The sequence below is a fragment of the Phragmites australis genome, chromosome 17 (assembly GCF_958298935.1).
Source record: "Phragmites australis chromosome 17, lpPhrAust1.1, whole genome shotgun sequence".
NCBI classification, from domain to species: Eukaryota; Viridiplantae; Streptophyta; class Magnoliopsida; order Poales; family Poaceae; genus Phragmites; species Phragmites australis.
Window position 1 is genome coordinate 10,418,151 of NC_084937.1, and position 13,803 is coordinate 10,431,953.

Below are 13,803 nucleotides of genomic sequence, written 5' to 3' on the forward strand. Positions count from 1 at the left end.
TAATGGATTTTCACTACTGATTCTTTTTAATGGTCTTTTAGTATCAGTCCATGATACGAACTGGCAATGATATTCTATCACTGCCAGCTTATAAGAAATCGACAGTCATAAGCCAACGTATAAGTCTATTTCTATAGTAGTATATGCATGTATCGTGTATGTATCAATATACACTGCATATGATCAGAAGACAGATTGACAGGATTTGATCAGAATTAATTGGGTATAGTAGCATTCTTGTTGCCTATAGGTGCTATGGATACAGTGTAAGCTCTGATCTATTATTGTAAACCCTGTAGGCATGTGACTATAAAGGGTCAACAAGTTCTGATATATGTTTGTACCCGGGCATTGTCAGTATTGAGTGGTGCTAGCTAGCTACAGCTCTGTTCTTGTTATCTAGCTACCTACCAAGGTTGGCCATCGAGTTTCCAAAACGACAAAGACAGCGAGAGAGATTGTGGTCCTCCGCAATCAAACTCTTTTGAACCAAATCAGCTGGAGAGCTACCTATTGTATTAATAAAAAGAAAAAGTATACAGTATATCAGGATAAGTATGTAGTAACACATATATGTTACTATATATCAATAAATATGTTTCTGAGATTTGTAGTAACATATTTGATATGTGTCCTTGTTGCCTATATTACTATGGTAGGATCAATTGTCACACATAATAATTATTCCTATATATAATAAAAGGTGTTACAACTAAACTATAGTAACAAGTATGATATATAGTACTATAGGTGCTAGTAACATATTTTTCATAACTATAGTAACAGCGTTTGTAACATCTTTTATTAGTTGTCGTCACACATCTTGTAACACCTTTTCGAAATATTGCAACACAGTTCTTGATTATTGGCAACACGTTCTAGTAACACCTTTCTCTAACTGTAGCAACACGGCCTAGTAACATCTTTTTCTAGCTATAGCAACACAATTAGTAATACCCTTTTATAATTATAGCAGCACGACAATTTGATAATTGGTTACACTATTATTTCATCATGATAGAAAAAATGTAAGAATGGCACGTTACACGATAACAGAAACCACCATGATTATCATAACATTCAAACCATGAACATATAGAAAATAATAAAAAATAACATGTTACATGATTAACACACGTCACCATGATTATGATTATAACATCCGTCAAAGGAATAAATATGAGTATTATTGGTATACTTCCATGTACATAATCCATAAAAAATTGATTATATAGAAAACAAGCATAGAAAAATTTAAGTTTTCTAGTCCAATAGTCTAAACTACATGTAATGCTATCTAATCTTCATAGAATTATTTGATTTCTAATTTGGCGCGAGCATCCAGATGTATGAATTTAACCATTCACCTTTTCAACCTGTAAAAAAAAGGTTAACCATTAATATTTTAATAACAAAATATAATGTATGCTTCATCAAAATTGATGGAAATGGACATACCAAAATTTTAGGTCAAGCAATCTGTCTTCCTATAGCACAGGATTCACCAATTGTCTTGCAGCGCTTTATTGGCCTTACTAACTCCTCTTTTTCCACAATCAGATATTTGACAATCACCTTTACAAAGTGGGAACCTATCTCAACGCTATCAACTCTTTGTTGCGGCGTCTCACTCTAAAAACTAGAATATGCTACACGTTCTCTGTTTGGATATGTTTAAGTCTTCAGAATTACTATGGTGTCAATCTATATGTGAGAATTAATACAGTCAATAGATGACAAATATGGCTGAGTCATACAAACAAAAATTCATTAGGAACATTATTATATGATATGTTGTTACCTCCATCTTCATTGAAAGAGTATGCATCTTCTTTGAGGGGTGTAGAGTCTTCTTTTGAGTGTCTTGCCTTTGTGTGCATGCCATAGTCTATTAGGAGGGAAATAAAGAGAAAACAGTTGAAATAGCAGCTAACTAAGTAGTAGATTCTAAACACATAAGAGGTACCTCTTGTCTGAAATCATGAGCAGAGCGTGGTGGCGATGATGGTCCTTCTTGATAAGGCAAATCATGGTCATTCTCATCATCATGATGCTAGTTCCATAAAACAACCATGTAAAAAAATAAATTCAATGGTACTAACTAGGCTATAAGCAGTGGTGATACATTTAAAAATATATAGTATATGTATACATGCCATTCGTGATCTCTTGTTGCACAAAGGAAATGAATTGGTGTCGTAACATTGTTTTGAGCTATATACTGCTAATGATAGTACTACAATACCATCTTGTCCCAAATGCTGTAAAATGTATCAGGCAAATAGATTCACTAAAACTAGATCGTGTACATGATGAAAATTGTTAACTAAATATAACTCACATAAATGTTGCTTCAAACAAATATGAAAAAATATTAACACCACATGCAAGACCAAAATAGAAGTAGTGAACCTAGAACTAAGGATGAGCTACTTTGTCTATATGAACTTCAAACAGTTATCAACTCATTGCCAATATAAGATACCATCGCTTTTTAGATTTGAATAAACAATTAGCTGTGCAAGAAACTGCTAAATACAGTATAAGAACCTAATTATTTTAGAAATTTATGGCACGACAAATTTAGAGACATATAAAAAACATCAAATTTATTTGCAACAACCTACATGAGGTTGTATTATCCTACATGAGGTCTAAACAAATTCCACGCTATATCTATGTCCTTTACAAAAAATAGACTACTGATTCAGATTTTATATAAAGGTGGGGATAACATGAGTTCAATATAAGAAGTACTACACTACAGTGTCAGATAACTAACAAATGCAACTCTTTTTAGTAAATATTATGTATCATTGCAACAAATAATCAGGAGGGTTTGCTTCAGTACTCCTATTTGAGAAAAATGTACCAATGTAAATCATAAGTAGTTTTTGAGTATGGGAAAATACATATGTTAGTTAGATTTCACACACTTAAAACAAAAAAAAAATCCTCCTCTATTCAGCATAGCTCCTTTTCTTCACCGATGAAGACCAACAAGGCAACAACTGATCCTAACAAATCAACAGTAATGACAATCTTGCATGGAAGGTACTGTAGGCCTAAGTAAACTTAGCTACTATCTTAGTCAACACTGTCTGATTGATGAAATGGAGCTAGTGTAGTATAAAATTACCATTGTTGTATCTCTTTGTTCAATCAATTAGTCTACTAGGTCTGGTGCGTTGCAATGAACTCTCTGCAAATTGAAATCTATAAAAAAAAAATTGAATAGATCTACTAGCATCAGTTGGTAATATTGACAAATACCTTTCTTTTAGAATGTATTGCATGTGAGTGGAAATTATTATACTCTGTTGTTTGACCATTTTCCTAAAAAAAAGGCAAGTTTGAATACAACATTGATATGAAAGTCAAAAAAGGGTAATTTACCTCTGCTAGTTCATTGTTCTCATAGTGCTCTTGCTGCTTGCTTTCGCAGATGTTCCCCAAAATTTGACTATTTCTCTCTATCATCAACCTCATCTTCAGATGTTGATCCATCTATTGTAGTGATTCTAATGTTCTTGATTTGACGTTGTATCCGACCATAAACTTTTTTAGGAATTGGAAGCAAACTGATTCCATGCACTTGTGCAGGTTTTTCTTTCCCCAAAACTTGATGCAAGGCATCACCTTCCCATGCAACTCTTACTAGATTATTTTCTGCTAACTCTGATTATTGATTGATTATGTTTTTCAGTTGTACCTATAAGCGAAGAATACATGCAAACTATACTCTCTAGATTGTTTAACAACTCAATATTTGTAAAAGCATTGAATGTATATAGCTTACCAGATGTGCATTTTTATCTTTAGCCTTTGTCTTATGAGTTGCTAAGTAAACCTTCGCTCTATGTGGTTGCTTCTTTTCAGGATCTTGTTGCCTCTAGAAAAAATACACTAAAATAAAGAAAAATGTGGAGAAGAACATCTAACAAAACAAATTTACTCACTAGATCATCAGCCCAACATGCAAAACTCTTTGTCCCTGCTGTATGCGTTGTCTTCATCATCACACAACTTCTTTTGTTCTTCTCACTAAGGGCCTATTATAATGAAAGCATTGGGTACATTTATCATTTAATATGAACAAATCTAAATATGGACTATTTTAAATTCAATTGCATATTTATTACCTTGCCTTCTTTCGACTTCCAAACATTGACTAGTCCACACCATTGGTCTTCGTCCACATCATCTGGGCAAAGCTTATACAGAGATTTTCTTTTTTTCTTAGCATTAAATATATCCTTTTTTCAAGGTTGCCTTATATCGCTTCCAGTCTCTTCCAGTTGTTTTTAGTATCCACGTCTCACATGAAGGAGGGTATAAGAACTGTATCTGAAATTAAGAAACAATCAATAGGGGTGAACTACTATGTCAAAATTGTATTTAAAGTAGAAAAATTCATGTGTAAGCAACAATCAATAGATGAATTTATCCTAGTAGTGTGTAAAGTAGACGAATTAATGTGCAAGAAACAATCAAGAAAAAAAGAAGCATACAATTTTATCATTCAACTATTTAAGCAATAGGCAAAATCCTACATAGAGTAAGTATTGCTTTGCACCATTGATGCAATTCTCATGTGTGACATCTTGACATGGCAAAGATCTACAATTCTCTTATGTTAATATCAATAAGAAATAGGATAAAATTACTGTCACAATGCTGATGCTATTCGGCCTAACATTTGAGTTTTAACCAGTTCCAGTACTGAAATTATTAGCTTGATCTGATGTTGAATGCTTAAACAACTTCAAATTGGATCTGCCAATCACCTAACTTCATCATCCCTTTCTCTAATGTCACTATTACTCAGCAGCTTAAACCAATAAGGTTCTCAAGGGAAAAAGATTTGAGAATTATTTAAAAATTGACATCGGCTGTCCAAATAGCATGATAACCATGCCTATGCTCTGATTCAAGCGTCACAAAATTTTATATCTATCAACCATTAAATCCAAAGTCATGACTACATTCTAAAATCCCAGTAATAAGAAAGAACCTGCTGGTATCTTTGTCACAAGCATATGAACAAACACAATATTTGAACTGAAAACTGAAAAGGTGAAGTGACAAGCTTATTGCATTTCACTTCTATTCGTGCTCCCTTTGGCAAGTCCCAAACATATGGTAAGGTTGTTCTACCATGCTTCTTGACTTCCTCCTTGCCACCTGTACAATTAGTTTACAACATTACAAAATAACTTATACACGTATATCATTTCAATTCTTCCAATTGGTTTAAAGTTTCTTATTACAGCTATACCTGACATATTTAGGAGGTCATCATTCTGCTTCTCAACTTGGACCTCGCTATCTTCCAATGCTTGTGCTTCAAGGTGTGGCTCAACATGTGGCTCACTGATGCTGTGCTCTCTGTTGGCATATGGAGCGCTGCTCCATACCACATTTAGCTTTTTTTTCTACCCATTTATCCTGCAAATCTTTGTAGTTTATATCATTAACATCTCGATAAATTGTAATAGTAATTGTATATAAGAGGAACTAATGTGGAGATGGGATCTATTCGGATGTATGAACAACCTAAAAGTGTGTAATGGCTTCATCATGTAGTGGCAGCTTTAAAACATATGGTTTCATCATGCAGGGACACAGCAGGAGGTATCTGACAGAGCTTCAGGATTATGACTATGGGGGATCCAACTCTAAACATGATCCACGCAGGAAGCCAGGGAGTGGACACTAATCACATCACCTCCATCCTAAATTATCCATGGACAAGTCTTTACCATGTGAAATCTGCAGTTGCAAAGCCGTTTTAGATGGTGCTTACATGCATTCAGGTGTGTGCTTGTTCAGGTAAAGGGTACACACACTACCATTCAGTTGAGTTAGTTATTTAGATAAGTTAACTAATATGTAACTGTTGTTCCCTTCTGAAATCTTGAATGAAATGGGCTCTACTTCTACAGTCTCACGCAGACTTGGAAAATCGAGACTTGAAATTAAGTGAAATGAACTGTGGTTTTATCCCCTTGGAGTTCTCTTTCGTGAAATAATCGACATGGAATTATTACGCCCACACCTCATTACCTTGAGATAGGCCTGACTCCATAGATTCAGAAAGCGAACTCCAATTTTAGGACATCTTAGAATCAGCTCTGAAATTCTTCTGGTCCACATCTTTCCGGTGACGAGCTGAATGTAGCTCGTCTTGTATCACTAACCACCTTCTAATTCCAAACGGGCGTTGCGCCAGCACAAGGCAATTGCCGTGCAAGTTATTACCGTTACGTCTAATGAACTTATATACGAGCACAAGCAATGCAAGGTAAAGTGGAAAACTATAGAAATAGACTGTCAATCAGGCCGCAGTTCAGTCACCATGAATTCCAATTATGTTTCCCATCGTCTAGACTGATCTCTGCACATTTTAGCACTGCTATGTACTCATGAACATCACAACTCGAAACGTATGCACCTAAGGATATTCATTGGCAGCCTAGTATCAAGTGTCCACAAATTAACCAAATGTCCACTCAAAAAACTGACTAATGGAATGGGATTACAGGGCATCTGATTGTAGAATGGATGATTCTCCGTTTTGTTTGGTTTAAGCGGAGAAGAGTTCTGTAATTGGGACCAAACAGAAGTAAAAGACTTAGGCAATTTGATCGGGGATTGATTTTGCGGACACGCTACCAGCAGCAGCTCTGGGGGCCTGGGGCAGTGGCGTTGTGGGGCGGTGGAGGCGGTGCCGTGGAGCCGCTGCAGCCTGGAGATCTGAGAGCCGGAGCCGTTGCGCTGAGGCAGTTAGGGCGACGAGCAGGATCGCGGTTGAGTAGGAGGATAAGGAGTCAGTGAGGAGCAAGGCGATTAGTTTTTTTAGATCGGGCAGTTACGCATCCAAAATTACGGTGGGAAACCAATTTGATGAGGAAAAATTATGGTGGGAAACCAATTTGGTCATAAATTTTGGATGGGAAATTAAATGTTTGGTATATAAAGGAGTTTACATATTTTTACTATTTCTAATTGCATTGCCCTAAAAATATATATTATGAAGGAAACTCGTATGCGTATCCATATATACTACGGATGAAATTGAACATATATCAAATTTTTGGGTCCAATGTTGCAAGCCGCACCTCGAACCCCAAATCAACGCCGCCACGTGGTTACAGACTCATCTCGATCTCTTCATCTGCCCTCTAATCTTCTGCCAACACTCATCTCCTCTACAACTGCTCCAACACTGTCAGCCAACTTCTCTGCTCGTAACCCTCCAGTTGTCGCCTCTCCTCCCACCCTTCTGTTCGTCAACTAGCTAAGGTCCATGTTGGCACAAAACCCAACCATCATGAAGTGTTGTATCCCTCGCCCTCCACCTAAATCTACAAAGAAAATGGGTCCATTCATGGAAGGCCGTATCCCTCTTCTACCTCATCAATGAGCGACAATGACGACGATTTTGACAACAATTGGGTCAAGCCATTAGTCTATTTTTCCTCGGTTCCTCCCCTTGTACAGGCTTTAATGAGCTTCCACAATTCAAGATTGAGCTCGCTCGAGATTCGATCAAACCAAACTTGAACCTGCCTCGAAACTCGAAGATTAAATCAAGCTCACTCAACAGCTGATCTCAAATCTTCTTCAGGACAAAATAAATTGTGTCACCAACATTGTTTCACTCACTACCCTATCATACAATTTGACAGTGTACACTAATTGCTCAAATCTCCTCTTAATCCTAACTTCTATCTTGGGCATCCACACCCCTTTCTCGGGCTGTCAGCAAAATGTGTATCGCCACTACCCGTACTGCTACGTACATAATTAACCAGGTGGTGAAGTGTATCTGGAAGAAAAACCCGCGGTCCTGGATTGAAGGACGGGTAAGGTGGTTGTTGTGGTGGCAGTGGAGGAAGTGTTCAGTCACCCATGATGCCATCCTTTGAGATCAACAATCTTTATCTTCAGTTCATCGACACCATCCACCTTGGCATCCAGCGCCGCCAATTTCTCTATCAAATGGGTCTCGAATGATATACGGACATCGCACATGCACTGCTCAAATGCATCCATCTCCATGACAATCTTATGCAGCAGCACGCCGTGCTTTGGTGGTGTCGTGGTGACTGCTGCTCGAAGCAAGACGAACCCTAGGTAACGGATTTACAGTGATCACCTACTCAATCACCACCTTCCCTATGTGATTTACCGTGTGAGCCAAGAGATGCTAGGGAGGAGGGATCCGGCGATGGAATCACGGGAATAGCAGAACAATTGGGAAGGGAGAGAGGAGTAACATGGAGAGGAAGATGAGAGCAAGATAGGCATAATACCTTTTTGCTTTCTATTTTCGTAATCATCACAGTGTCTGAACCACATGGTTTATAACATCACTGCAAACACTCCCTGACCACTTGGGCCCACACAGTTAATCCAACTCACACCACCACTCAGAACTACTCCTTCATGCCAACTTTTGCTCTAGTCAGCACACTAGTGTCTTTGCCTGTGTCTCCCGCCGTCGCCACCGGGCATGACACGAAAGGTCTAGATAACCCTAATCTTAAACCCGAACCCTGATCGATGGTGGCAATTACGACATAAGCGAAGACAAGAATGACAACAACGAGAAATTATAATGTATTACCATGAAAAGTATAATGTTTCGTATGTTTTTCTTTGTAGCTAAAATCTCAGATTGGCAAAAATTAGATCCAACCTAAATCGGTAAGATCCTTGATTATCTAACTTCCCTAACATAACATGATACATTTCACTATGTGAAAAAGTCATTAGTGACAGGTGATAACCAGCATTAGTGACGGGTCCCGTATCTGTTACTCTTATCACATCGCTAATGATAGGTCATTAGTGACGGCTAATGAGATCATTAGTGACGGGTCATAACCATGACCCGTCACTAAAGTTCAGTCATTAGTGACGGGTCGTAACTGTGACCCATCACTATTGATTGAATATTAGTGATGGGTTGTAATCTTGACCCGTCACTAATGATCGATGAACATTTTTTATTTTTTTGACATGAAGAAAGTCAATAAAAATATTTTTTCACCCGAGCCATCCCAACGCAGGCCCATCCCATATGCCTCACAAGTCACGCTTTTTTCACATTGTTTTCAAGATTGCATTCCATGGGAATCGAACCCGCGACCTCCTCCTCGCGTGTGTAGCCACCTTACTACCTCTGCTATTATGTAGTTGTGACAGAAACCGGATATTTTATCCTTTTAACATTCTTTGCCGAAGGTCATTAGTGACACGTCATAACCATGACCCGTCACTAATGACTAATTTTGCCTAATTTCATCGAGGGTTATAATTTTATAGGTGACCCAGAGTGCATTTGGTAAAACAGGCATAAGTTCTGCATGCGGACTCCAATTTCAATATTTTTTTTACTCTATGGACATCTACGAAAAAAGTTACATCTATTTCTCCCCCACTTTGTCAGGTTCGAAGAATTTTTTAAGGCCAAAAACGGCTTGGAAGATTGAGTTCTCACCCCTGAAAGTTTTTACACCGTTTTCGGAACGCGTGTTTGTGTCCATAGCTGGCACACCTTACATCAAACTTGAGCAGAAATGTACAATGATTTCTATTCTAGTGCTGCTAAGGTGAAAAAAGAGAAAAATAAAATAAAAATGAAAAATATTTGCGAATACCATCATTAGTGATTGGAGTTGATCATTAGTGACGGATTACAAGTTCACCTGTCACTAATCAGTGGCAGAGGACGACCCATCACTAATGAGTAGATCATTAGTGACGGGTTAAGTTGTGACCCATCACTAATGACTGGCCTAGGACAACTCGTCACTGATGACCTTATCATTAGGTATGGGTCACAACTTGACCCGTCACTAATGACTAGCCTTGGAGGACCCATCGCGAATGACCTTATTATTAGTGATGGGTCATAACTTGACCTATCATAAATGACTCCTCTAGGATGACCCATTACTTATGACCTAGTCATTAGTGACAGATCACAACTTAACCCATCACTATTTTTATTTGTGACGGGTCGTTATCTGTTCCAGATCAGAAGAGACATTAGTGATGCGTCCTTACTGAATCTGTCACTAATAGAATATTAGTGACACATGTTGAGCAGTCATCACTAATGTGGTGTCTCCTTTGCTAGTTTCTTACGTAGTGTTTTGGCCTGCCTAAAGTCAACCTGGTGGCCAATCGGGTTAATTAGATGGCTATACACATGTCAACTTCTCACATCTGATACACAAAGGAGAAAAGATTGAGCATGAGCCTTTCATTTTTCCTAACCAGGTTGATCAAGTGTTTTATGTGGAAGACGCAACAAACCCAGGTCGGTCTGTGGTAATGAAGATGAAACCTAGAAATATATATGATACAAGCAATGAGGAATGGGCAGAGGACATAGAAATTGAGCCGTTCCATGTTTCACACCTCGAGGAGATGTTCAAAAATGGAAACAATGGTCAACATTGGGTTAGAGGACATTGAGGGAACAATAGTTGATGCTAATAATAATTCTTTGAATAATGAGGCATAGTGCAGGACGATATTTTCTTGACTTATTTGGTAACTTTAAGGTACCTGCATTTTAAATTTAATAACATTCCTTGCATGTTCTTGTATTATATATATCCCTATGCCATGCTTCCAGGTGTTGGATCAATTCTATGAACCAAATGATGGATGTCTGCTGCTGATGCCATGAAGATAAAGTCACTCGACTAGTCCCATGCAATGTTTATTTGATATTAGTCCATGTTGTTAGGTTGGGATATGTATAACCTATTGTGTGTCCAAGTTCGTCATGCCTTAAAGAACATCTGCAATCCTATTTAACTTGGAAAGTATGATACAATGCGTCCTAGCATCTTAATATTCTTGAACTCCTCTAAACTTAGTCAGTGAATTTGACCACAGTTGCCGAGGCCTGTGGTGCATTCCTTCTGCAAGATCCTCACACCATCCGACACCAGTACCCATGGCGGGTTCTCTGTTCTCCGACGGCATGCCAACGAATGCCTCCCACCACTGGTACGCACAATTCCCTTGTTTTTGGTACTGCATATTGTACAATGGCGGTAAATTCATATTTGTTTCATGTTAATCCGGATATGTCGATCCCAACTCTAACTCAAGAGCTCATCACAAAGGATCTCCAAGTATCAGAATGGAGGTTCAAGCACATTTACAGGGGTATGCACAATATCTACTGAATTATCTTCTAATCATTTGGCCATAGATCAAGAGAAAAAATGGTATCTTTATGCGATTTCCGGTTCTTATCTATACAATTCTCAGTTCCCTAGGCCAACCCCGTAGGCACCTTCTGACTACCGGATGGAGTACGTTTGTCACATCAAAGAAGCAGATTGCTGGTGATGCATTTGTCTACATGAGGTCAGATCTCAACTGAACTGTTGAGCTTATATTGTTCTCTTTTAACCCATCTTGCATCACAAACAATTTTATGAGATGTTCATATCAAGTATATTCAAGAGACCATGCTTTGTTTTTGTAGGAGTGAGACAGGAGAGCAGCGTGTTGGAGTGAGACGCCTTGTGCAGAAACAAAGCACAATGCCAGCATCTGTAATATCAAGCCAAAGCATGCATCTTGGGGTGCTTGCAAGTGCATCACATGCCATTAAGACTAATTCCATTTTCCTAGTGTATTATAGACCAAGGTTGGACGTTTCTTACCATATTTTTTTTTTTCATACATCTGTGCTTGTTCTCTGTTAATTATAGTCATTCTTATTTACTTTCTTAGGTTAAGCCAAAGCCAATACATTGTCAGTCTGAACAAGTACCTTGAAGCTAGTAAAATTGGGTTTACTGTGGGCTTGAGGTTTAAGATGAGTTTTGAAGGAGAAGATGTTCCTGTGAAGAAGTAACTATTCATTCCTGCCGTCTCATATATTTCTCTTTAAGTTTGTTCCTCATGTGTTGCCAACTTGCTATCCTCTCAAATTCAAATGTCAAATCATCTATTTTAACTATGTAGGTTTTCTGGAACTATAGTTGATGAAGGAGATCCTGCTCCTCAATGGCAATGTTCTGAATGGAAGACATTGAAGGTAAGATAAAATTCGATCTATTCTTGATTGTTTGCCTTATCTTCGTTTTTTTAATAAAAAATGCGCTGAATACCTTCTGAGTTTTCTTGGCTTAGGTCCAATGACATGAAGCCACAAATTTTAACGGCCCTGAGAGGGTTTCCTCTTGGGAAATTGAACCATTTGATGGCTCTGCACCTATTATCAACATACTAGTGCAACCATAAACGAAAAACAAATGGCCTAGGGAGACAGCCGAAATCCTGGATATTCAAGCATTGGGTATGCTATTGCAAATTGAAGAACCCTCTTCCAAGCTGGTTGAAGGACTTCAACTCCTCAAGCAATGGAGTTGATACTAGGCCTGGGCTTTCTGGTTACCATGCAGAAGAACCCTCTTCCAAGCTATTTTGCAACACTGCTCTCTGCAGTTACCGGACCGAGGAGGTTGCTCCAAATTTTCCCACTGTTGTTGAAGAAAAGAAGGAACACAGCATGTTCCGCCTGTTTGGTGTTAATTTGATTAACGATGCCAAGAGTACGGCTACTACTGACAAGACTATGGGAGTAGGGGAAACGTCAACCCGAGCTGCTGATTCTTTTGAAGACTCTGGTCAGTTATCAGCACTCTCAAAAGTAACAACCATACACAATTCGTGAATGAAACCCCCGAGAAATCCAAAGCCATCAGAGTAGCACTGCAAGAACTCGAATTAAGGTACAAGTTTTGTTTTTTCTTTTCTTCCTCCTTGCTTTTTAAATTGTACTCTAACGGTCTAACCTGAAGTTCATATTTGTTCTGTATAAGGTTCAAATGCATGGAAATGCTGTGGGCAGAGCTGTAGATTTAGTGAATCTGGATGGGTATCAACAGTTGATCAATGAGCTTGACGAGATGTTCGAGATAAAAGACCTCAGCTTGAAAGAAAAATGGAAGGTGGCTTTGATGAAGGTGATACAAGGGAAGTTGGAGATGATCCCTGACTGTAAGCTTGCTTCTGCAGGTATTCTCCAAACAATAAAAAATTGACCAGCTGTTCAAACTGATAGGAGCTAAATGGGTTATAACTGACATCCATACATTCTTTGACTCCTGCAGGGAATTTTGGGAGATGGTCAAGAAGATTGTTATCAACCCCATTGAAGATGGGAGGAATCTCGAGCCTTGCCCGGAGCAGGATCTCAAGACTGATTTTTAGAAGGGAAGGCATGGCTGAAAGGTGGATTTTTGGAGCCTTTCATCGCTGAAGTGTGGGTGGCTATCGTTTTGCTGGAGGGAGATGGTTGTAGCTGAAACATGATGGCTAGTTTGTTGTGATGAAGCAACAGATTGGTTGCAGGCGTCAGTTTTGACAATCTTCACAAGCATTTTCAAGAAGAATTGACGCGTAACATAGCTTCCCAAAAAGGAAAAGGTTTGATAATGTGGCTCTAGTTTGATTTAGAGAAAATGGCAATGTCTGTTTAGTAGTCTGCTTATGTTTAGCGAAAGCTTTACTAGGATAAGGAATAATTAATGAAGATGTAAAATACCTGTGTGGGTATGTAAGTTTTGTAAATATATAATCTGAGTTGAGTTAAGATTTACTTGTTTCTAGAAAACACTGAAGCCACAATGCATGAAATGCATGATCGCATATGTTGGAATCTAAGTCCCCAGACAAGGAAAGCCTTCGATCTAGAGGGGAAGCCAAAGACTTTGAAGTGTGACACGTATCAGAAGGTGAAATAATCTTAATTCCTAC

At 38.3% G+C, this 13,803-nt stretch overlaps 2 pseudogenes; one reads left to right on the forward strand and one right to left on the reverse strand.

The window, feature by feature from the left end:
* Positions 1–1,800: 1,800 nt before the first annotated feature.
* LOC133896852 (uncharacterized) lies at positions 1,801–8,064 on the reverse strand (annotated as a pseudogene).
* Positions 8,065–10,347: 2,283 nt separating this feature from the next.
* On the forward strand, positions 10,348–13,482 carry LOC133896853 (auxin response factor 1-like; annotated as a pseudogene).
* Positions 13,483–13,803: the final 321 nt, after the last annotated feature.